The sequence below is a fragment of the Argiope bruennichi genome, chromosome 2 (assembly GCF_947563725.1).
Source record: "Argiope bruennichi chromosome 2, qqArgBrue1.1, whole genome shotgun sequence".
Classification (NCBI taxonomy): Eukaryota; Metazoa; Arthropoda; class Arachnida; order Araneae; family Araneidae; genus Argiope; species Argiope bruennichi.
The window spans coordinates 131,882,023-131,909,615 of record NC_079152.1 but is presented as its reverse complement, the minus strand read 5'-3'; the positions used below and the strand labels follow the sequence as shown (position 1 = coordinate 131,909,615).

The 27,593-nt window shown below is 28.3% G+C and overlaps 1 protein-coding gene across 4 annotated transcripts in view; it reads left to right on the top strand.

Moving 5' to 3' along the window:
* Window positions 1–27,593, top strand: part of LOC129956472 (uncharacterized protein DDB_G0284459-like) — a 212,518-nt gene that overhangs the window by 140,639 nt on the left and 44,286 nt on the right. The window contains exon 1 of one of the 4 annotated variants that reach the window (XM_056068414.1): window positions 7,200–7,275. The exons of the other annotated variants lie outside the window; for them this stretch is intronic. The gene's annotated coding sequence lies outside the window, so the exon portion shown is untranslated. Of the gene's footprint in view, window positions 1–7,199; window positions 7,276–27,593 lie in introns of those variants that run through there. 4 annotated transcript variants of the gene reach the window in all.

The following is a 27,593-nucleotide window of genomic DNA, read 5'->3' as shown; positions in this document are numbered from 1 at the left end:
CGCTGAAACTACTCAACAGTAATAATCTTCATAACAGAATCTTCATAACTTCACCTTCTTTTTCATATTAAAAAAATTCAGTAATATAATGCCATTTAACAAAGAAATGTCTAATGCAGAAATACCTTTAAATATAAATGTCAAAAACACCAACAGCTTTTAAAAAGGTTATGAATAGTCATTTCTAGACTTCAAAAATTCTCTGAAAGACATTGGTCATTACATAAGTCTTTGATTTTAATTGCATTGCAACAATTGTCTTTACTGACACCGCATGAGGCGTAGGTAATTTTATGTACGGTGATTTTGATTCTCAGCATCTCTTTTTTTTTGTTCATGGCTTGTACAAAGAAATCTTGGCGAAAGTTAAAAATTTTATTAATTCTTTGAAACTCAATGATGTTTCTTCAAATCATGTATGCAGTTATATTATTGCTATGTTAATGTCATAGTTGAAAAGAGATCTTCCACTCTTGGTCACCATTTGACTATAAGAATGAAGGCTCTGGAAGAAGCAATAATTATGGCGATATCTCTATTAGGAGCCGAAATCCGAGATCTTTCTAGAATATTCCATTCCGTATTTCCTATAAGAAAACAAAGGGCTCTACACGAAGTCATTTCTCTTTTGGTAGTATTGATTGCTGAGCGACGTCTTCAGTTATGTTAATCTATTATGCTCTTCTAATATTTAATTGACAATTAACTGTATGTTGCTAGTGTTTACAACTGCTGTTTTCTTTGTGTGCATATTGACAGTTTTTATCCCCATTGTGCTCCATATTTTCTGTAATATCCATAGAATAAAGAATCATTTTCCATTGCCTCGTGTATTGGACTTTTACCGTATATCTATCGGACTATTTCCATTATATATATATATATATATATATATTCCTTATAAATGGCACAATTCATAAACGGCTGTAGATAAATTCCGAGTTTTGTAGCTTCAAAAATAAGTGGAAGAAATTCTATTTTCACCTTATCCCTTTCCACATCTTGTACTCTGCGAGTGCTCATTCAAACGCAGCAAAATGCCTGTCACTCGATCCGTTGTTTTGTTCGAAATACCGTTCCGCTCCATGAGTACACATCTCGCATCTCAGTTCCGACGAAAGAGCAAGAAAAACAATTTAAGCACTAATGAGTGACAATTTTATTTTTTACACGCAAGACTTCCACCTAATTTTGCATCGCCAACTGCCAGCATTGCCATTTTTTTTCTTCTTTTTTTCCTACTTTTGGGCCTCTTGTGACAGGTAAAACGATGCAATGTAGGAGGCTTGGTCACGAGCGCATCCGTTGTTTCAGACAGAGATGTTAAATAAATTAGATCTCTATGATATAGGGCAGGTCGGTGTTGAAAAACAAATTATTCGTATAACATTAGCGGTCGCAAATATCCATAATTCAGTAGGTATTTTTGATCGCCATCTTTCCCCCTTCCCCTCTTTTTTCTTGTAAACTTTAATTCTTTTCTTATATCTTCCTTTTAAAGGAGAAATATTCCTTCTTTAATATTTTATTTTTTCAATGTTAAACATGGAATACGTTTCATAAATGATTCAATCAGTTGAAATATGACATGAAAGTATAACACGATCAATCTTGCTTCGAAATGTTGGATACATTTTCCAACAACTTTATGTCTCGGCAGATGTTAATGCTGCTTTCTTAACCAGTTCTATTTTTGACGAGTTCTGGAAAAAGTACAACATTTTTGCGTTATGGCGAGTTTAATCATCAGGAGTAATAAGCAGAGACAATTTGCAGTTTGAATTGCAATTTTAGTAAAAACTCAAACATATTCGTAAATTTCAAGAGGTTTAAAATTTTTTGAGGCCAAATTGAAACCAAAGGAACAAATTGCTGATTACTATGCATTGTACCATGCTTTGCTCAATACCATTTTCTAGCAGCAAATTAAAATAATACATTCTTTATGTTTCTTTTTGTTCATATGTAAAAAATGTATATTAGTTTAAGAAAATAAATAAATGTGGTTATTGAAAAAAAAAAGTCATTTCATTACAACATAATTTCATACTACACATACTTTGTGTTTGAAGGGTATATCCGTCATCGCTACATTTTTGCGACCCAATTTAGATACGCATTTTCCGAAGAGGTCGAAACAGTTAACTAGTTAATAATGCATTTCAAATGCTAACAATTATTCAAAATCAAAATTTTATCATTTCGATTCGTGTTTCTTCCTCGTATAAGTAAAGGAACTTTTCCTTATTTATTATTATTATTAATTCAGCAAATACAATTGACATATTAAGTTAATTTGGCCCGCAGACTTCGGATTTTTATGACTGTAGGGAATATAATCCACGTACTTTCTCTTATTCCTATTGAACAATGCTTATATATGCTACTTGTCCTAAAACAACTTTGATCGTCACTCGTATTGCCGAAAAATGCCACCAGGTAGTCCGACAATAATGTAAAGCATGCTGCTCTTTTCATTTTGATTGATCACTTTGTCAAACGTTTACGTATTTCATTCAATAGTCTACATTTGTGATCATGCAAATAAAATATGCTAATTTTTACACACCAGGTTCATCAAGTTTTATATATGAATAAAACCAAAAGTTCGTCCCATGCGATTCCTGACTCTTCTAGCTATATAAAATGATTATACAATCAGCAGCATACAATCAGTCCGGAAGCTCGGATTTTGTTTCAGATTTTCTTTAAATTCCGTCCTATAACCATGCTCATCAAATCTAAAAAAAATAAAAAATGCATTCATGCGCCAGAAATTGAACCAGTACCTTGAGAAGGAATAGGAATATAATGATAATAATGATGCTGCTTCGTTAATATATAATAGAACGTGTAAGAGATTTGAAACCATTTTGTATTCCTAATTTCCTTTTATTATTTGAACTACTACAAATCGTTTTTATCATTACCAAATGAATTGATCTACTACATGCCTAAATCATAGTCAGATCTCCAGATAGACTTTCTTTAAAATTCGACATCATTCACTGTTATTTCTTGAGCAATTTCTTTCGCATTTATATTAATTCTTTCCTTATTCTTTTTTATCTAAATTTTTTTAAACTTCCGGGCGTACATAAATATAAACTGAGGATGCTATACTTCAGGGCGTCATTTCTTCGTTACCTCTTCATTTCGTCTCGATTGCCCAGTTGCCAAAGAAGTGTCTGCGATCATAAATTTTAAACTAGTTTTATGATGTGTTGTAATCTAAGGCAACCGGCTCGTTTCAAACAATTCTTGCTTGGAGCCTGCGAATGCTCGTTTTCTTTTTTTTTTGGGTGGCAATGATTATAAACTGTGTTAAATTCCAATGTCTTGGCGCAGGATTTTTGTCTCAATTTCAAAACATGTTCGCATTCAAAAACTATTTTTTATGGATAATATTCATTTGAATTATGCTACGTTCTTTTATTGATACGTGCTATAACTTGATAGAGATCTACAAATTTGGTCTAAAAACTATATACCAAATTTTATCCGTTTAGCTCAAAGCGTTTCTGAGTTATTGAGTTCACAAACAGACAGACATAACATGATGCCAAAAATGTGTTTTTTTAAGTCAAGGAATTTTGAAACAGGGAGATCATCAAAATCTCGGCGATTTTGAAACTTTTTGAAATCGAAATTTTTTAATGATTGCATTACTTTCTCTATACTTCATATACGATAAAACAAAACTGAATCATCATCTACCTAAGTTGCAAATTCAATGATTTGCAGGTGCAATATAATTATCTAACACACACGCGCACGCACGCACACACTGCTTTCAAAGTATTTATTCCTTAATAATTTTATTTACCTTGGATTTATTTCATACATTGTTGCTCTTATTGGATTTTTATTTTATTTGCTCAGCAAAATTTGCTTTTTAGATTTGTTGGGCATTTCTAGTGAATCGATGCCGAAACTTGACTGCAAACTGCAAATGCCTGGAGATTATTGTACATCGATAAACACAAATGTTTCAAAGATTTGTGTAAGGCGCAATCGGGTGAACATTTCAAGGCGAGAAACACACGAGAATAGAAGTCCAAAAAGAGCAGCAACGTATTTCCACACGTGGAGAGCTATTTATAATCCCTCATTTTATTTCTCCACAGTTCATCTCGCAACTGATTTCGCAAGTCGCTTTTCATAACCGGATCGATAACTCACTCAGAGCTATACAATTATTTCCGGCAGAATCTCTTGAGTTCTCAGGAACTTAGATCAATGAGATGCAGTTTGATAAATGTAATTCGTATTCTTCTCTCCAGATTCGGGAGAAAAAGATGCTGTACTCTCATTTGACGTTGGGCAATGGACAACCAATTATTAGCTACCCTCCTAACTCCCTCTGAAATGAATATAAGTCACAGCAATATTTTTTTTGGGACAAATGTTTTTTTAGATAAGCCAAAAAAAGTAAGAGGAACCACTTTTAAACATAAAACTAAATAAATGGCTGCGAAATTTTGTGTTAATACGATTCTTTGCAATAAAATCACGACATAAACGATATTTTTATTGAAAAAAAGTTTTAAAGTATCTAAACAATCCACTTTTCTTTTCGCTTTTTAAATGTGATTTTATTTTTATTGATTATAAGTCAGGTTTTACGATCAGATGGTTTGCAAAGAATGTTGCCAATTTAATGAATGAATGAATTCAATTAAATTTTTTAATGGAACATAATTCTCATGACTCCCTCCAAGTAAACATTTTTAAGCTTCAAATTTTGACAAGTATCGAATCCGTGTTATTCTTATATCTTTATTGTGGATCTGCCCATTCGATATGTGAATCATCCTAATAGAGTCAAGTTCAAATGCATTAATGAGTTATTCAAAAATAAATTTCAATATATTCTGTCTTCTTACTTTTACGGTATTGTAATTTCATTTTTTATGCCTCATGTAACTTGCACAGATGTTTTACAAAATTCATCTTCTTTTGGTTTCAAAAACAAGCAGTTGCATATTTGACATAACAATAAAAGTAGTTTGAATTTCAGCTTAAAAGTGAAATGTATTTTTGAAAATTATGCATAAAGGTTAGACTGCCGAAATTCAATTTGCACGAAGATTAAATCGTGTCATTAAGGAGACAGTTTTATGAACAGTTATAAAATTCAGCTCTGTCCAATAATATCTTCGGAAATTATCATGGGAAACTCCAAAACTAATATGCTTCATTTTTAATTAAGTAAACTTTCCAACAAAACATTGCTCCTAGTTATATAATTCCCACCCTTCAGAATATTTTTGTACCAAATTTGGTAGCTCCAGGCCAAATGACCAGTTCTGTAAAGCCTGAACACACATACATTAACATTTATCTTTGTTATTAGTAGAGATTATTAATTAACTTTCATAGAATGCAATTTTATACTATGTATCAAATTATGTATAGTGGTTGTTTTTCTTGTATCTAACACTTTAAAAGGGTTCCTGTTATATCTGAATATAATTTCATTCTGGGGCTGTTAATTTAGAATATGTCAATTAAAACAATCCGAGTGGTGTCCACAAAACTTTCTCGTATATTCTCTAATAAAGTTAATGCATTTCCTCCTGCATTAAATGAATCACCACGGGTAAGGTTACACATTCCTTCCCTGGCATTGATAAAATATTGACGAGATTTGACAAAATATCGATATTTGTTGGTATTTTTACTGGATTCACCATGAGATCTTACTTTTTATGGGCCGTTATTCCCTGGTATGCGGTTAATACATAATTTTCCGAAAATCGCATTTGTATATTTGCCGCCTTTTTCCCGACCAACTGAAACCAGAAATTGTCATAGACTGTGGCCAAAGTTCATGTACTAAATTTCTTTTTATCGAAAGCATTGTGTTTTTTATTATTATTATTATTTATTTGTTTACAATCATGAGAAAATACTGACAGACAGACTGTAATCCTTTGGACAAATTTGTTTTAAAACTTGATAAGAATCTACATTTTAGATACTAAACCGTTGTATCAAAGTTAATCTATCCAGCTCTTTTGGTTTTGTTGTAATCTGTTAGCCAGACAGGCAGGCTTCCTTTAAATAGATTTCATTCAAAATTTAATAGATATCTACAAATATGGTGCAAAATCTATATACTAAATTTCATTTATGTAGCTTAAATCGTTTTTATTTTATAGTGTTCACAAACTATAAATCAAAAATAATGACTAAAATTTTATTTTCAAATTCAAGAAATTCTGAAGCTAGGAGATTCGTCAAAATGTCGAGTTTGAATTTTTTTAACGTTTACAGTTATTTTCCTTGTATACCTCTTGTATTAAAAAACAAAGATATCTAAATAATTAATAGAAACGATTGATGTAAGTTAAACTGTATTTAACATTACCGATGCACCTAAATTCTAATATCATATCTCTACGATGACGCTGTTTTTGCATCCTGCTCCAACTTTTTGAAAAGAAAACGAGTTACTATTCTCAAAACGAAAGACGATTGACGCATGAAAATGTTGTTCACATTTTCGCTTATTAATCCTGAATTATCAAAACATTGTTTATTCAAAATGAAGATTTTGAAAATTCGGAGAGAAAATTGCAACCTATAACATATTGCGTATTAATTATTTTTTATATGTATGTTTATGTTTAGATGCTAAGTATGTTTTGATTTATAAAAGTATTTTTTCATTTACCCATGAAAATGTTATATAACATTTACCTTATCGGTAGTATACAATAAATCATTTAAATAAAAATAACTCAATAAATTCATAAACAACATTCCATTTTAGATTAAACTAACTCTAATATTGTTGACAAGGAGATTATATTGATACAGTGAAATAAAAAGTTCTTAATTAGATAAAATTTGAAAGGCAATAAATATGACCTAATACTTATAATTTAAGTACCAAAATTTTAGTGCAAACAAAATGGCAGGAAAAGAAAACAATTATTTCAAAATAAAAGAAGAATCGTTTTAAACCCTACGACAACAAATACAATAATCACAACGAAAATTTAAATCAAATTGGCGATGCGTATTTTATGCACTTCATGAGAATACGAATTAATTCCATTTTTCAAGTTTTTGAAATAGCAATACTGGAAGAAAATTTCTTTCAACACTTTTTTCTTTACATAATTTGTAATGTTATTGGTGCCAGCATTTATCTAACTTAGACTTTTTTTTCTTCCTTTTATAGGTAAGTTTGTCGTTATTTTTCCTGCACATTTTCTGCCTGAAAATTGGTGTTGACTGCTATCTTCTGCTGCTAAGTGGTAACAGGTGTGGTACATTAAGCTATTTTAGTGGTATATAGCATTTACATGAGGGTGCCAGATATAATGATATAATATTATACAATATTCTCTGAATGGTTCCTTATTTTATGGGGGGTGGGGGTGGATGTTTGTTTATTACAGATTGAATAATGCAATCATGGATTTCTTTGTCTTTATTGCCAACTGGTTTAGATGAGAACAGATATTTCTAAATATATAAATAAAAAGCAAAAAAAAAAAAAACAATTAAAAAATCAGTATAATTGCGTGTGATTTGTTTGCATAAATCAATTTAAAAACTGGGACAGAGTCGGTTACTTGTTAGATTTTAGTGATTCTAAATAGTCATATTTAGAACGCAAAAATGCCTCACATTCGTTAAAAATAGCTATAATTTATGCCTATTGAAACGATAAAAGCACGAAATATGCAAATATAAATTATGTCAAAAAAAAATCCGTATTTGAATAGGAAGTATTAAAAATTGAATTATATTGATTTATATATTATTACTAGAAACCAACCATTTTCTTAACACTACCGCTCACAGAAAGTTTTTTTTATACACATTATTTTCTCAGAAAATGCATCATTTTTGCTTGATTGAACCCTTGAATTATCATAAATTTTGCAACACTGCTCTAATTTTCATAATTATGTAACTGAGAAAATTAAAAACTTTCATAAGTTTTTACTCATTTCAAATCTTCTTTAAACATAGAAAATGAATTAATATTATTATAAAACACCCACTGAGGACTGATTAAAAACTGCTATTGATATAACAATGCATAAAATAAAACTATCATTTTAAAAAACAGTGTAAGCAGAAAACAATTCATGATGCAGAAAGTAAAAAAAAATATATCATTTCCATATTCAATACATTGGACTGAATGTGGAAATATGCAGCTTCATTAAATTTTATATAACTTTAGTATTCTTCTATTTCAAGATCTAAATCTTTTTTATTTAATTCAAATTTAAACTCCGAATAATTAATTTGATTTGTATTGAATTAATGGTAAAGAGTCTTAAGAGAGTAATGGTAAAGGTATACGTTTTTGATTTATTTAAAAGCAGAGAACAGTAGATTAGAAACAGAAAAATTGAACACAAAATATATTAATGAAACGCAATCAGGCAGAGTTTCTGTCACTTTTATAAATTATATATTTGAATATTTTGATTTGAATTTATTTGTTATTATGTTCACTATGATTTTATTTCTTTGTAATATTATAATATCTTGCGTTTTTTAGATTTTATTCCAATCTTTAAATTTTTAAGAAAGAAGAAAGTTATTTTCTATCTTTTTGTACCTCTGATAAAAACGTGTTTTTAAAAAACTTAACTAACAAATAATTTTGCTTTTTACTCTTTAATATATTTCATAATTCTTGACTAGAAATAGTGGCGAATCTTTCAGTCAATTTCTTTCAAATTCATTATCATACGTCTTTTTTCATATTAAATAAAAAAAATTAATTTATATGAATCAATTAACTGATAATTAAAGTCTAAAAATATTAAAAAATTATAAACTAATTCAAAACACACAAATGTACACATTCCAGCAATCTTAATACACTTGAAAACTATAACATCAAAATAAAGTTTTTATTGTTAAAACCTAATACAATGCGTATGGTTTTAGCCTAATTTTATATGTAGTTGCTTTTTCGCCATTCATTTTAAATTTTAAAAAGTTGCTTTATGTTGTATGAATTATTTATACTTTAGCCATGAATGCTCACATTTGCGACTGAAATATAAATTTGGTTCCTTCTACCAAATATACTTCCTTTTGAGTCTTTGAAATATTCAACTATTCATATAAAAGTGGTAGTTTTAAAGAGATGTCATTTTGTTAACCTCGAACTTTGGATTTCAGTCCTCCTCCCCCTTGTTTTCCTAAATGTCTGAATTGTATGCAGATTTTTTCCGATTCCCTAAGCTTTGCTTCCTACAGAGGAAACGCGTGTTTAGATAACTCGAGACTAAAATGTATAATTTCAAAACTTCAACCGCTTCTCGATGTAATTATGGAATGAATTCTCCATTGTTTTTGAACCTCGAAACCATCTTCAGCAGTTGAACATAGCAAAAATCTTTGAATGAAGTCAGTTCATACCCATGTGATTCAAGTCAAATGCGCCGATTCAATTCGAAATGCATTGCGCATAAGAGGATGGAACGTCACAATACACTTTATATAAAACAAAGAAATGATAGATGGCATTTGCAATTATGTTTGTCATGTGACTGTCCATTGAAGAGTCCATTAAAAGTGTCACCTCGTCTTCAATATCTGTAGTGATATAGGTTGTCAATTCTTTATTGATGTCGAATTTCAACTGCTTGTAGGAATTTATAATTAAAATGCAGTTAGTATACTCGATGTATCTGACGTCCAAACATGTTTTTCGAAACATATTTTTAAGTTTTCTGAAAATTGGGATGTGTGTGTTTATCGGTGCTATATAAATATGATCCTTTTTTCTATAGAAATTAAGAACTGTAAAGTCGTTTTGTTGAAAAATGCTTTTTAAAATAACAGTCTAAAGTTATTTTACACATTCCATTGACTGATTAATACAGAATGTACTTCAAAACATAATAATTTTTAATGTGCCAATAAATTTTTCTCAAGTTCTGTAAATTATAATACTAGGTTTTATCAACTGTGAAAAATTTGGTATTAAATTGATTTTTTTATTTATATTTCACTTTTACATATTTTTAAAATTTTATTTTTATCTGAGAACTTGTAATATTAAATAATGAAGGCTGTGTATTATTTTTTTTAATTATGTGCATTGAACTGTATAAATGCCATTTAGTACTACATGACTTACATGCCATTTAGTACTACATGACTTACATGCCATTTAGTACTACATGACTTACATTCCATTTAGTACTACAAACTATGCTTTCCTTTTTCATCAATTATTACAAATAAACTGCTGTGGACTTAAAATCAGGAATTTTTAGTTTTGAGTATTTTTCTCTAAGTATTGGACACTAATATAAGAAGTCTTTCTTTCCATAATTATAAAAAAGGAAAAGGAAATTGAAAGTCATTCGTGCAAAGCATTTCAGTTAGAGAATTGCCTTCCAAGTCTGGCTCACTCCATCATACTTTTTTTGCAATATGTCTCAAGCTTTACCATGCCAGACTCTTCCCCCTAGAACTTCAACAAGGCATTACCTAAACACACGAACACTATAAAAGTGAAATCTAAACTCGGAAACACTCTTGGTGACAACTTTCATTCTTTTCACTTCACATTTCAATTCTGCTGTATTCACAAATAATAATAATAATAAAGAAAAAAAATGACAAAGAAAAAAGGTTTCTGCAAACAGCGCCCAGCGGGAAAGGGGCGTGTATGCCTTTCACTCGTAATGCGTGTCGTCACATTGTATGGACACCGAGCCCAGATGATTCAGAAACGACTCAGATACTACATACACGCGGGGGGAAAAAATGTATTCTTTTTCAGCAAAATGGTGTGACGATATGCTTTTCAAAATTCAACCAAATCGGTCAGTTGGGAGAAGGTCAGTGGAATGTGTGGTTTGAGTCAAGGCACACTGACCTTCTGCCCTTTTGTTGGGATCATAGATCATGAAAAGTTTACCAAAAATCTTCTGGGGATTAGATGCACCTTCATTCTTTGGAAGCAAGGAATTACAGTTTCGGAAGCGGATGTCTGCAGATACCACGCCTGGTTTACAAGTAAATTAATGCAGAAAGTGTCTGTGCGAAGTTCCGCGCTTTAGGACGGCCCATAAACAAAGTTCTGGCCGTGCCGCATTGAAATTCCCGGCACCATCGCAATGGGTCACATGGTCATAACCAAATGAGAGTTTGATGAATACAGACTTTCATCTTTTTTGTATCGTGGCTTTTTCGCTTCAACCGTTTCAACATTTTCAAGTATCGTACACACATATGCTGTGTCATTTCTGAAAACTTATATTTGCAATTGCATGCTTTTGTTCTCAGAAATGATACAATCTGGCATCTAATTTCTTTAAGTCTGTGTTCATTGTTAATTTCTGGTATCAATTAAAACTTCTTGCAATCGTTTTGAAACAAAGTTAAACTGATATTTTTAGTAGGAGGGAATAATGTTTTTTATGTCAATTATTGAAGTACATAACCGGTGACCGCAATATAATATCTTATTCAATGTAAAAATGCCTATCATAACTTTTATTATAAAAAGAGTAAGTACATATCATAGTTAGGAATAATACTCGGATCATTAAACATTTTTACAAATATTAGTATAAGGATTGTTTATATTAATGATTTTTCTGGAAAACTATTCCTCTATTTATAAAACGACATTTATTGCATGATCTTAAATTACAGCTATTTTTGTAAACAAAACTTCATAATAAGTTATCACATTAAGTACTTATTATCGAACTCTTTTATTTAATTTGGTCTTATTTTATGTTTGTAAAGATAAGATTTTATAAACGATTCTTTATTCACTTCCATATGTGTTATAGACGACGGCGTTAGTAAAGCATACATTTATTCTTCACAATAAGTAGACGTACAAGGATATAAGTAATTTTAGAATAACAATAAAACAAGGTGATGCCACTCAAGCTAAAGTAATTATACAAAATTGTTTGTTTGCTTGCTTGCCGCAACAATATGTGTTAGGAAATTGAAATTTTATATGCTTGTATAATTTCAATGACAAAAAATAATTATCTTATCATTTTCAGAATTTAATAACCAGTTAAATATTAATTAAATGATAATTCAGCATCAATGTTGCTACTTGTGAGTGGGATTAAAGAAGGATTTATATAAACATTAAAAAATAAAAATATAACTAAAAAATATCCCTGTTCTTAAATACCCTAATAAAGCTGTATTTTTTAAATACGATTTTAATGAATATCTGCTAAGTTTTAATGCTATGATGAAAGACTAAGAGCAAAGAATGGCATTTCATTAATAATTTTTCTGCTTTGAATTTTTGCAAGTTGTAAATAGAAACTTTTATATGATAACTAAAATTCAAGAACAAAAAAATATTATTTTAAAAAATTGATCAGAAAACATTAAACAATAAAATTATTCTATCAACTACTGTGACTTATAATTTTTTTTTAAATTTTCCTTCTTTTTTAATTTTCTCTACTTTTCTTGCAACCATTAATAATCGGATTATACGAATACTCTTATTTTAGAGATAAAACTGATAGGAAAAAGTTGATTAAAAATTTTTAAAAATTAAAGCAGAAACACTATTTTTGATTTAAAAAAAATCTGGGCAAGTTAATATAACTTTGTCACAAAAATTTTGTAAGAACTTGATTGGTATATTCTTAATGCAGATTTTTAAGAAATCTTTCCTTATTTGAAAAAGATTTTTGAAATCCTAAACGTCACAACATTTTATAAGGTTTTATGAACAAAATGAAATAAACATTCTATTCATCGATATGATAGTTTCTAATGGGATAAATTATGTTTTTATATTATACCGGTCCTTTTAAGGGACATATCACAGTCCATGTATGTAAATATAGCTTCAACCGTTGTAGTCTGTCTATAATAATTTTCGAAATGGCGCAATTTACAGAAAGAATGCCTGTTTATAAAAGTCAGAATGATAAATTTTAGAAATATAAAAATTATTTTGAAAAACGACAATTTTACTGAAATTTGTGAAAATAATATTGAGTTTGATAAATGAATCGACTGTAACAATCATTGATTGTTTTAAATAGAAAGCACATATACCAATTGTAATTTCGGAATGGCATTAAGGAATTAAAAATATAAAAAGAAAGATATCCTTAATCTATTTATTAAAAAATAGGAATAAAGATCATTTTTTTTTATTGCTAAAGGTGAATAACTTAAAAATGTTAGCTTTTCATCAAAAGTATCGAAGTAATCAAACATTTCTTTGTTACCATCTCTATATTTACCTTCATATTTCTAAGCAGAGTAATCTATTCTATTTCCTTATTTATACTTTATTAAAAGATACCTTCTTTAGCAATCAACAAGTGGCTCTTTTGATGATGATCCTGAAACAGATACACAATGCGCAATTTACTTTCAAATCATAAACTCCGCTTTTGATTTCGCGTGAGAAAGAAATGGATGTGTTACGTTCCGACTCTGAGACCGCATTATTTTACTTCTCTTTCCAGCAGCAACACCAGAATGATCTCTTTTAAAAATAGACAACCAGACACTCATTGTTGCCATCGGAATAATGAAAATAACAATCAACCGAGATATGAAAATTACAATAAAAATTTTTACAAAAGAAATGGAAAAATAAGATCGAATACCTTTTACAATATCGTCTGCTTAATCTGATAATTCACTAGGAATTAAAAGACGAATAATACAGAGAATGTAGAACGGCTTTTGGTGGATTGTTCTTCCAGAGAACGCCTGGAGCGCCGCGTTTCGGAAATGTCACGCGTAACCTAAGCACATTGAACTTGCCGAACAAATGCTGAAGACACACGCTTTTTTTTTTTTTTTGTCTATATCTGCTTCCCAGATAATGGTATTTTTGCTCCAGATTTTGCTAGAGATACACAAAAGGCATCTTCAAAAGAAACGGTATCTTTTTTATGTGTATAGTTAGGGGTGATTTTATGGCGGATTACAGTGAACTAGTTTAGTTCTGTTTGCCGTCTGTGTTTGAAGCCATTGTTGTTTACGACTAATGATGTCTGTCGCCCCGTTTTGCGAGATTTTATGGCGAATGATAAGAATGGATAATTCAATTAGGAGTTGAATATTTTTCTTTTATGAAGTGATCAGAATTAGTGATTTTTAGAGACTTTTTTTTTTTGAATATTTTTACTGTTCTTAGATACTTTTTTCTTTAAAAATATTTTTGCTGTTCCATTCCTGTTGAATAACTGGCCTACTTATTAGCGAAATACGACACGTGCGCGTATGCTCTATGTTTGTAGCATATACAGCAAATACCTTTTAGTGCATTGTTCTAAATCTATTATCATAAGGTATTTCCGAGCATTTTCACAATATTTTTTAATATTCTGACAGAAGGATAGTATTTTGAACAGCATTTTTTGACATTTTGTGCTAACGGAAGGACCTCTCCAAAATAACATACTATTCAATCTTGGGTGAAATTGAGGTAGCCGAGTTACTCTAGCCATGTAATATGAAGACACTGAATTACTTTTTAATATATTTTCACAATCATATTAAAATATGCTGCTTGTTATATTTAAGAATATTAATGAAATGTTTAAAAAAATTCTGAGTTATAAATAATTAAAGAACTCTTAGAAAAATTTACAGCGCATTAAATACCCTAAATTTTCTTGAATATAAGAAATAAAAGAGAAAATATATATAATCTTTCTTGACTATTCTCTATATATAGATATAGATTAGTCAAGGAAGATGATATATGTTTTCTCTTTTATTTATTCTTTGACTTTTATAATAGAATAATAATAAAACATATTATCTCTAGTAAGAATGAAAAAAGAGAATGTGTGCATATTGATGCTTTACAGATTAAACTGTGTGACAAATATTTCAATTAATTAAAAATTAAATGAGATTTTTTTTTATCCACACAAACTTCCGGACTTACTATTGTGCAAAACTAATTTTTATATCGTTTAAAAATTCAAAAATATTATTTTGTTACCTCTTATGTGACTGTATAATAATTTTTTAAAAAATAGCCGTTCTTATTTAAGCCCTAAAAGGAATAACCAATGTATTGGAAATTCAAAGTATGTGATGCAGCATCGAATATTTACGGTACTATATATATATATATATGTGTATATATACTATATGATTTAAGAAAATAATAATGGAAACAGAGGTCATTCGAATTACAAAAAACATATGAATCTCTTCCGCTGTGAGTCTATTTTGCGTAATAATTGGTTTTCAACAAATCTTAAAAATCTTAACTTTCAAACTAAACCTTAATTTTAATATTAAATAAAGTTTAATCCATTTATAGCATAGGTTTTCACCGAACATTTATTTAAAGTTAAAAATGTCAAAAGCTAACACAGGCAGTTTAAATACAAATTAAATTTATTTGAGCAAAAAAAAAAAAAAAAAAATTTAAAGGAGGCATTTATTTGTGTCTACAATAAGTTTTCCTTGTGGATTGGAATACAGCCTTACATAATTAGGCCTAACTGTTTACATCTTCATAATAATAAAAAAAAAAAAAATCCATCATCTCCCACTTAAAAAAAAAAATATGCCGGCGAAAATTTTCCAAGTTGCGTCACTTAATCTCCCCACATGTGGTAGCAACCGAGATTTCCCCGTTCTCTTCCTGGATCTGAAAACGTGACACAGTCGTTCGAGGATCATTGCGCAGCCCTCGAGCACCTGGGAAAAGGTTAAAGACCGAGCATCGATGACACATGTGCGAGATCGAACTTTCCTCGATCACCCTGGGGACGCAAATCACATACTTCTTCCGGTGATTAAAGAGGTTGATTGTTATGGATGCATATTTAATTACAAAGTGAAGATAATTTGTAAGAAAGTATGTGATTCATGTAGATAAGTAAAACTTATTGGCTTTAGAGAAAGAAAATAATCAATCATTATTACTTGAGATAAACAATTCATAATAAATAATAAATCACTTTTTTGAGTAACGTAAAAAGTATTTCCCACTCTTCCTTAAAAGTTATTATAAACAAGTATATTTCTAAAAGTATTTGAGTTCTTAAAAATTTTTTAAGTATTTTTTAAATTTATTTTAGATTATTTTAATTTAAAAGTAAAAAAAACATAAAAGCATTTTATAAAAGCCTTTTCGTGCTTAGCTATTAAATAAATTTTGAAAATATTTCTTGAAAAATGATGGTATTTTGCAGAATAGGCTTAAATTCAAGCTTTTTGTAAGTCGTTTGGCATATAAACACCAAGCAGTCATTTAAAACTAAATATCAATTGTGTCTTTATTTAATTTGCAGATAATTTACCAGACTACTTTGTAATGTAAATTTAAACAGTTATTATCAAAATGATATGACGACGATGAAATTCAATTTACCAAATGTATACTTAAATCCATAGCTAAATGAGTACAATTTTTCTTTCGTTCTTTTATCATGCTAAGTTAAAAAGCCATGCTTTAAAAACTATTACATTTAGCACATAAGCAGATGTTAGCATGAAAACCAATTTTGATACTTAATTTCTTAGAATAAGATATCGTTACACTTATATTATGCAATGATGGATAATTCTACCACTTTTATTTTTTGTTTACCGTAATTTTGTTTTGAACAAATTTGCATTTATAATAAATTATCTATTATACAGCATTATCTTAAAAAGATAATTTTTTGCTAACTTTTAATAAAGAATTCAAATTTAGAATTGATATATAATTACTTTTTGTACATTTTTAATACTCATATATATATTTATGCTTGCGTCGTGGTGAATATAAAAATTATTCAACGTAAAGTTAAATTTAAGAAAGAAAAAAAAATCGGATTTTTTTTTAACTATGAAATTATTTTGTTGGTTTGACTATTAAACTCATTAATAACTGCGTTTATTTTTAATTTAATGCTATTTATTTATTTTTATTATTTAAGGGTTATTCCGGATGCTGTAATATTCATGCATTTGTATTATGTGATGCGTGGCACAAGAATCGAAACCGAACTTTGCTAACAATTTGAGGATTAGTTACGCCATCTCGCGGTGTTAGAAGCAGTTAGAACTTGGAACATGAAAACTTTTTGAGATGCATTATTTTTGTTCTTAAACGTAGGATAAGAAAATTATTCTCGGCATACCGATAGCAGATTAGGTAAAAAGAAATATTTTCTTTCAAGGAGAAGAGGATTTATTTTCGTTTTCATCATTCCATTTTATAAAGAAGGCCCGATGGCTGACCTCACTGAACAAGAGGATTAAAACTCGCGCGTGCTGTTCTTTGCTATTAAGAACGTGAATTATAACATTTCTTAATGCTTCTTTTCCTTCAGGGAATATTCACAAAAGAATTTCAGATGAAAGATAGTTTTGATTTACAAAAAAGAACTTTTATTGTATTAATTTTAAATTAAATTTTAAAATGAAACAAATTATATGCAGCGCCAGTTTCCCCAGCTGACAAAGGTTAGGAATTTCAATTAATTATATAAGCTAAAAAATTGTTCTAATCAGATTTTAAAATTCGGTACCAGCCATTTTCTTGAAATCCAGTGCAATCATGAAAAAAAAATTAAGAATAAAAGTGAAATCACTCGAAAAAGAAATATTTATTGAAGGACTCTTAAAACTACTCACACATTTGGTTCTTTGCAAAAAGAATGCCACTTACATTTTTTTTATCACTCTTTAAGGGAATTTTCACAAAAAAGTTTAGATGTAAAGGAATTGTAACATACAGAAACAAACTTTAATTCAATTAATTTCAAATTAAATTTATAAATGAAATAGTTCTCATGCATTGTCAATTTCTGGTATGGACGAAAGTTAAAAATTTCAGTTAATTATATAATCCAATAACTGGCTTATTCAGATTTTAAAATTCAATGCTGCCAATTTCCTGTAAATCCAATATTCCTTCTCATGAAAAGAATAAGCTAAAGTGTTCCCAAATTTTGTATAGAGGAAGTAAGAATATGTGTGGAAAAATGTTAAAAAAAAATATTTATTGAACGATTTATTCTTTTTTTTTTAGTTATTCATTAAAGGAAATTCGTAAATAAAATATAGGTTTCTTCATAGATTGTGGATGTAAATTCTATTTAATGCTGATATTGTTCTGAAATATTCATTTATGTGATATATTTGAATCCATTTTCGTGACCATGTTTTTAATATTTCGTTTTAATTCAACTGCATTTCTTCTATCTTCTTAAAAGAAATTTCAAGCATGATTAAAAATTTCCTACAAACCTTTTCTCACGCCAGTTCTTGATTCTTTTGTGTGATCTCTGATGGATGATTTTAGTTTCGTTAGATCTTTCAGCACTTTTTTAAAAACAAAACATTTGTGTTTCATATATTGAATGAACTGTTAGGAAAAATCCAAGCTTTATTGTTAATTATAAATAAACCATTCCCAAAAGATGGGAGTTGTTATACTAAATATGTAATTTATCCTGAAACCATTGCTTACTAAAATAATTAAAGAATTTGCAATCTCTTCTAAAAAAAATTTGTTTCAATAGTGAAAATAGGGATATTTTAGTAATAAAAACTAATTAATAGAAACATTTTAACGTTGTAGGTTTTAAAAGGTAACTTGTCTAGAATATAGTTATTTCTTAATCTCTATTCTGAATATTAGAGCAAAATATTAAATATTAAAGCCTTTTTTCTACATAAATATGTGAGAAAAATGAATGACTTTTAAACTTATTTCACATTTTAAGAGAAAAGAAATTTTAATATTGATTTAGTTACAGTATTTTTTAAAATTTTAGTCTGAAAGCAAATTAATTCACTCCAAAATTTAATTTTAACAATGTTTACTTATTTTTTATTTTACAAACTCTCTATTAAATAAAATAATAAGGAAGAATATATAGAAAAGAAAACTGGATCGAAACTGGATGAGAAGTAAGATGATTTAATTCTTTTGAGGAAGGATTTATTTACTGGTCAAAAATGTTTCTCTCTTAATAGGAATAAATATAACGGATAAGCTAAAAACATCCTTAATAAACTTTGCATTCATTTTTTTTTATCAACAAAAATTGTGTAAATACCTATAAATGAAAGCAATAGATGAACAAAAATTAAGTGCAAACAATAATTTTTAATTTTTAAACAGTAGTTGCAAACATTAAATTTTTTGAATAAAATAATTATCTAAAATTAATTATTCAAAACATTAGTTTTAAACTGAAATTATTTTGACAAAAACATTAAATTGTTCCCATGAAAATAAATTAATGAAAAAAAGTTGCTTGATTAAATTAATAATACTCAAATAATACTTAATAAACACTCAAAGCTTTCCTTCTTCAAGTCAATAATGTAGATAGTAAATAAATTTTAAAACACATATTAAATTATTCAAAGTAAATTGAAGGAAAGAAAAAAATTGGTAGTATTTCAAATATTTATTATTGAAGGGTATATAACTCAAATTTTATTCTTCTGTTGATTTATTATATAAAAGACGGATACCTTCCTCAATGAATTTCAAATGGTAAAATTTCTGAACGCCATTTATACTAATTTTATGCAGTTTTAAATCTAAAGCGGAAAAAGAGTCATGGTGCTCCTTCCTAGATCTCCACCTACTCTAACTGATATCGAACCTAGTATATGACCTGGTGTCCCCCAATTTAGTGGGCAGTTATCAAATTCTTTGCATCGTACTGACGCCATGCGCGATCAGGAAACCACAGAAGATTCAATGTCTCCAAGATTCAAGGAAAAAATCTTTGAAAACAATTTTATTGAAGCAATAAAGAAATTATATTTGAAAACCAATTCGTAAAAAAAATATTTACAGATAAAAAAATTTTTTAAATCTATACAAGATTGATATAAAAAAAATCTTTAATTATTATAAATACATGTTGTTTAGTTTAATATGGTGATAAAATGCGCCAACTCTTTCAAGTTAACTCAATATTTCGATTGAGAAGCTAACATTTATGACGTATTCAATCTACTTTTTAAAAAGTAATTCATGAAGTTTTTATTTATAAAGCGGAATATTGCATCAAAAACGACCATTTAAAAAATAAATTACGAAAGATAATTGTAATTTCAGAACATTATAGATAACAGAGAATTATAAAGATGATAATTGTTGAAACTTTTTATTATAAACTTTCGGACGTAATATTTGAGAAGTACACCTGATGAGATATCTTGATTTTTGTCTTTGAAATAAAAGATAGTCTGCATAAGGTATTTGAGACATGTAAATAAATATGCGCATTTGTTATGTATTCAACGTTTCTTCTATCTAAATAAATTTTGAATACCATTGGAAAAAATACCTCAAAGGTAATTTTTTACCAAATCTAGTATGAGTGAAAGGCGAATTATATTATCTTTATACCCCGATTCTAGATCTATAACTTTGACATAAAGTCATTAAATAGAGGTAGCTTCTAATCATTAATCTGTCTGTATATGTAAATACAACAGCCAAAAGATACAATAAAATATATCAGAGAACTAGAATAAGATATCTAGGATAACTTTCCAACAACTAGACCCTAGAACCGATAGGATGAGAAGGGGCCGAAAAGAGGTCGATAAAGAAAACTTCATTTTCCTAGTTGCCAAATAAAAAAAATTAGTTAACAAATTAAAATTTTATGAATGATGAAATTTTAGAATAATATTATATGATATGATTGGAACAGGTTCCTATAAATTTTATGACATTCCCTCAGTTATTAGAATATTTTAAAAACTGAATATCTGCATCAAAACTCTTGTGTACAAACATGGGTGTCGGCCAGTATGGGATCATTATAAATAAATAAAAACAAATGCGTACGTACAAAGTTAATGGAATAAAAAATAATAACAATAAAATAAATCATTAACATGTTTAAGATATATTTAAACATGATACTAAATTGACCATTTATTAAAGGGAGAAGGTCATTAGTGTACTGCCTAAGGCCTCAAATTACCTACATCCACCTGAATTATGTAAATAAAATTTGATATGAACTTTTGATGTTAAATATTAATTCTTTTACCCGATTGTTCAGTAAGAAGAATTTCAAACTCAATTCTCTTCATTCTACGACGAAGTTAAACATAAATTGTGTGGCATTTTATAAATATATAAAAAGATCGGAAGAAGAACGTTCCTGCTTGCTTGTTCAGTGCTGCAAAAGCTTGAATTTTTTTTATAATTATCTTACAGTTTGCGCATATTTTCTCATCACTGTTTGCTATGAGTCTAACGAAGCGATAACTTAATAACACGAATGTTTAGCATGGTGTAAAGATTTAAAGATACCACTGTCAGAACGATTATCTGTCACACGTGTTGCAGTCAACCTCATCAGTCCTCCTTTATTTTTGTTTCTATGCAAATCAGGTCCCATCTCCTGACGACATTGTTTATCAAGACACTGTTCCAGATGGGTTGCTTCAAAATGATTCTGTATCGAGCTATGTTCAGGACATAGATTAGATTCTGTACGAGTGCTGAGAAAACAGGGTCCTACCCTATCTGAAATAAAGGGATTACATTCGATTGGCATTACCTTTCTCATTAACTCCCTACCCTCAGACAATGAGAGCAATTAGAAAGAATCGAGATAAGATGGGAGCTTCCTTTTTATTATCTATATAATAAGTGAATAAATAATAATATTTAATGAATGATTGTGCACGGAACAAATCGATTCGTGCTAACAATGCACTTCAATGCGACCTTCGGCGACTAGACTCCAATGAATAGCTAGTGAATTTGCAACAGAGATGATAGGATTAAATAAGTATATGGTTATTATAACTTCGACAATTTTTCTTCTTCTTTTTTTTTTTTTCCAGATGCACTTCATCTATGCTATGTGCATTTTATGTGTTCTTATTCTGTGAGTTATTAGAATAAAATTCGAGAAAATGTGTCTGTACTTACAATAACTAACGGATAAGATGAAAAAGAAGTAGGACAGTTTTGTCTTTAACAAGATAAAGAGTTACGCTTTAGTTTACTAGATAAGGTGAAACAATAAAATGATGGTGGCTCCATCTAGCACTAACAATGGAAGTTGTTATTTTCTCTTTTGGTGTTATGGTAAAATTAAAATTATCTGAGAAGAATGGGATAGTTAAATTAAATACATGTTTGCAATATTTGACTTACATTTATGATAAAGTTGTAAACAGGAAGTTCCAATGTTTTAAAACATTCTCATGATTTGAAATTAATAATCATCAACATATGAATTCTTCGCAAATCAATTATTGGATTAAAGGTCGTTTTATGCTTGGTGCAGTTTTGAGAAAGATGATTATCAACAGTGTTTGTAGATGAATATGTATAATCAGTTGTTGAAAATTTTAATCATTTAAAATTAGAATATCATTATTTTTCTAAATGAACATGTATAAATTCGTGCCTCAAATGGGAATATTGGGAAAATTTATTTTAATCATTTCAACATTTAATATTTCTTAATAGAACAGAAATTACTCGGAAAAAATTAATTTAAAATGATAGTATCTTCTGTTATTCCCTGTTTAAAGGCATAATCGATGATAGGATTGGGAAATATTTTTTCCCAATTAATGAGTAGAAAAAACATTAATTGTTTAATTAATTGTGTTTACAAATATGAAATTTTTGTGCTTGCGGAATATTTTATTGAGATTTTTAAAAATAACAACATTTTTACTTTCATTTTAAAAGATTATTCTATCATTTTATCCAAAACCTTTCAGGTGGAAGTTAAATATATATTACGGCTACTTTATTGACTTCTTCAACGCCAGTTATGACTTTTAAGTTAAAAACATAAAACGCATGTTCACTGAGATTAATGATAGCACAATTCATTATTTTAAATAAGGAATTTTTCAATCATTTTCACCCCTTGTCTCAGCCCTTGTTAGCAAATATTTTTGAAGCTCTCATCTATTCGAAAAAGATGATCGCGTCTTCGAAGCTGAAAAATAAATTAACATTTATTTAATGATTAACTTCCATTAATTAATCATTAAATAAATGTTAAGGAACTTTAACATAATCATTTAGGATCATATTCTTAACTGTGTTGGTTATTTAATATTAAAGAACCTCAGCAAAATATTATTTATCGTACTTAAATGTCATTTGTTAGTCTGAAATCTAAAGAAAAAAAGAAACATAAGAAATCGGCATGCCCACTGCCATTAATTTAATGTCTTTTTCATGGATTGGTAATATCCTACATTATGATTTTTTATCCATTTCCAATTAATAATCAAAATATTATTATCTTCTAAAGAATTTTAATAAAGTTAAAAACATGATAAAGAAATAATATGCATATAAATAGAGAAGAAGACACTCATAAATAAACACAACATTCGCAAAAAAGGGATAAAAGTAGTTATAAACCAAGAAAGAAAACATTTCAAGGAATAAGGATAAAAACTCATTTCACCGTTGGTTATTAACTTCCTTTAAAAGAAGCATTAGTCACGAGACCGATAACTTGCATTATCATTCGAATTAATGACTTTTAAATAAAATGATAGAAAATTATACATGTAATTCAACTATAAACTGTGTATTTTATCAAAGTGTATCTTAATGTAATTTTGAAATCAACGAAGCCAGATAGATAGCTATTCAATTTTTCAATACAAAATTTGAATGATTGTTATTTTTGAGCTAATTTTTATAATAAAAGCATTCCTTACAAATTTAACATTGAAAACAACGCTTTATTGCTTTGATTTTAATTAACCTTCTCACTAGGAAGTTTCTGAAAGTAACATCCCAGTAATGCGTGATTTCTCGTAATTCAAGGTAATTATTATTAAATTTAACACACAATACATTGATTTAAACAGATATGACTAGGTATTGTTTTAAGAGAAGTTTCAAGGCAAATAATTGATATTTTTTAATGAATTCATGCGCACTTTATTTACATCATTAGTGTATATTTTATATGTGTTTTAAGAACTGAGCTTAGAATTTTGTCTTCTTTTCTATGTATATACAATATCGCTCTCGCAAATTTAATACCAAAATCGACTCAAAAGTTGATAGTAAAATAAAATAAATTCGAATCATTTAGATGAGTTTGCTAACAATTTTAATACGCTGATGTACAAAAAAAATATATAACCATATTCCAACCTTTTCTATTCCAAAACACCTTGGAATAGAATTGGTTGTACACACGGATATTTATACACATGCATTTACACTTCTATCATTTATGTTTAAAAAAAAGTATATAACAGTATCATATTTGCATCAACACTTGTCACACATTTTAGATTCATGGAAAAAATATTGTAATGATCAAAATGCTTAATATATTTTCGAAATTTTGATGAATTTGACATGTTTTTTTCAAGGGGGGGGGGCTTTATAAAACGAGAAAAGAATTTTTTATAGGTTTGATATTGAGAATTATGGTTGTGATTCCAGTAATTTAACCGACATTTCCAAAGGAAAATGATAGAAAGCGACTTTTAAATAATTCATGATTTCTCGCTTTTCAAGACGATTTAGAAAATTCTCTAAGATGAAGCAATACGTTCAAAAACAGAATATTTCTGTTTCATTTGAACAGAAGCATTTCTGCAATTATGCATGTGTTCGAGTTTATATATGCATGATAATTTAACAACGCAATTTATAAAAAGACAAAAAAAAAATTCCAAAATAATAAAAATATACCAAATTTTGGGCTAAATCCATCAAAAGAAACAAGAATTTGTCTCAAATTTCTTCATTAAGTTTCAAAGGTATCCAGAAAGGCACTGTCCTTGCGATTTTTTTGAGTATGTATGTTGAGAATCGAATTAGAAGAAAAATGTTGCATACATTTTCAGACATTGAGTTTGTTTGTATGATCATTATCATTCTGTCTTGTAAAAATATCAAAAACATTTATTTGCTGAAAATTATTACGGCTCATAATTTATATTATTCTTTAAAAGAATTATTTTTAGAAATAAAACTTTTTGTTTCCGCATAAATCCAATTTTTTGTTGATTTACTTGACCTACCCTTTCTTCTTTTAACTTCCTATATGGCCCCTTTCTTTTTCAAGTTCACCTCGCTTTAACTCATTATTTCTTTCAAAAAAGTTCTCCGGATACCGTTCCCAATGAAAAAAAAGCTGTTGCTAGGATTTGAGAATCTGGCGAAGCATGAAAATTCCATCGCTTTTAAAAGCTTATCCATCATTTCGAAGGATTCAATCACCTCTCTTCGGCAACTTTCGGTCGTTAAGAGATTAATTTTCCGGGCGTCACTTTTCTTCCGATAATTTAACCAGTTTTCGACTAATTTTCTTCATCTAGAAATGTGCGGATTAATAAACATATACTAGGAATTCACGATGCACTTGAGAACAAACTTTTAAGACTTCAACTGCCTTTTAAAATAGAAACTCTAAGCAGTATTAAGTTTAATATTATTGCTTTCTTAAAATCTTTCCTAAAATATTCAGTCGAATATTTGTAAGATTAAAGTTTATATGCAAAACTTCACTGTAATAAAACGTTATGTTTTTGAACATGTATTTTTAAAAATAAATATAAAAAACTTTGAATTAAAAAAAGAAAAAGTTGTACGAAAATCGCGTTATTAAGTATGTAATAACGCGAAAGTTATAAAGTTATTTCTTTATATTGTTTTTTTATATTTTACTGTCATAACAAACCAAATTATGTAGCGAAAATAAAAAAATAGCATACTTGTAGACACGTTACGTTTTTAACCATGTATTTTTTAAAATAAATATAAAAATATAGTATATAAAAGCTTTAAATAAAAAAAAATTTTTTTAAAGTTGTTGGTTAAAAACGTTGCACGAAAATAGCGTTGTCATAGCAAACCGAATTATGTAGCGAAAATAAAAAAAAAACAGCACGATTGTAGAAAGGTTAAGTTTTTGGCCATGTATTATTTTAAATAAATATAAAAAGCGTTGAATAAATAAATAAATAGAAACGTTTTTGGTTAAAAACGTTGCACGAAAATCGCTTTGTCATAACAAACCAAATTAATGACTTTTGTTTCAAATTTTTTTATTGTATGTTGATGTAAAATTGGGGAAATTAATTCATCTTCAGTTGATACATTCGAAATGGACCGCGCCAATTTAATTTTGGAATCTTCTCAGTTGGAATATTTTACTGAAAATGATTATATTCACGTTCAGACAAACTTCAATGTGGGTATAAAAATAAAACGATAGTAATTGCTTCCTTCTGGGCTGAAGACTGTATACAATTCAATTGCTTCTGACATGCATTTTCTGAACCGTTGATAAGAAAGAATATTTAAGTCACGTTTATTTTGAAGATAAAAGAATTCCATGTTCTTAAATCTGAAACTAACAGAGTTTGAATTCAGCCTTATGTTTTTAAACGAAAGAAGTATGTTTATTCTTTAATAAGCAGAAATCAAAAAGATTTTATTTGAGAAAAAATAAGAATCACTGAATCAAAAAGAAGAAATAAAATTGTTTTGAAAATGTGTACTGCATTAAATTAAGTTCATTCCTTTATTTTCCCTGAATTTAGCATCTCAATGTTTGATTTCAGAAATACTAAGAAATAAAATTATGATTTAAAAAAATATTCAACTTTTTTTTTCTCAATAATAAATTTTTTCTATTATTTTCTTTCCGTTGGAAAATTTTCAGTTGTGAATTGCATATATCAAATAATATTTTTCAACTTAATAATTTGTTACTTTATTAAAGAAAAATAAGAATTCTCCCAAATTTATTCTAATTTTGTTGTTTTTTTTAAATAATATTTTCAGTCATATTAGTATTTTTAAGTTTGCAATAAAAAAGTTATTTCTTTATAATGATTTAAAGAACAACCTGAATATGTAAAAAGTAGAAATGATTTGTATGCTCCTCATTTCAAATTTTTTCTTAATATTTTTATTATTATTTTTCTGAATTTTGTAATCACAAACAAAGTGTAAGTCTGTTTATAAATTAGCACAAGTTTTCAATTTATCTCTGATGGTTTGCTTTACAAGCCAAAGCTACTTCCGATTTTTTATTTCAAACAGCTCATTGCTTTCGATTTTCTTTTATCCAATATTAAAATCCCTTAACCAAATTTCAATCAATGTCAGACGGCGAACAATAGTCACAGGGATGAATAGAACAGGAGCGTCTTTCCGTGTCTATCCCACTTCATGCTCATTACACTGTTTAAATAACCAGAGGGTTATAGTTGCAGGGGCATGAAGCGGTGTTGTGTGTATATGTGCATAATTTTGAATTTTCTGGATGTTCATAAATTTGATTTTATAAGTTTCGTTACATTTTTTATTTGAATTATTTAAGGTATAAAAAACTTTATGGTACTATTACATATCGACTTACTCAAATTAAAGTAAGCATTCTTTTTTTTAATATTTTAAAATTATATTTCTGCTATCACTTACTTGCTACAAATAAAAATAAATTGAAATATAAATTAATTTTTTCAATATTTTTCTGAGTAAAACTAATAGATAAAATAAAATTCATCATATGTTTTTGTAATAGGAACAATAATGAATCCATAGTTCATATTTTGTTCTACTTTTTAATAATAAAAATGAATTAAAATTTAGATATCGTAGAAACACTGAA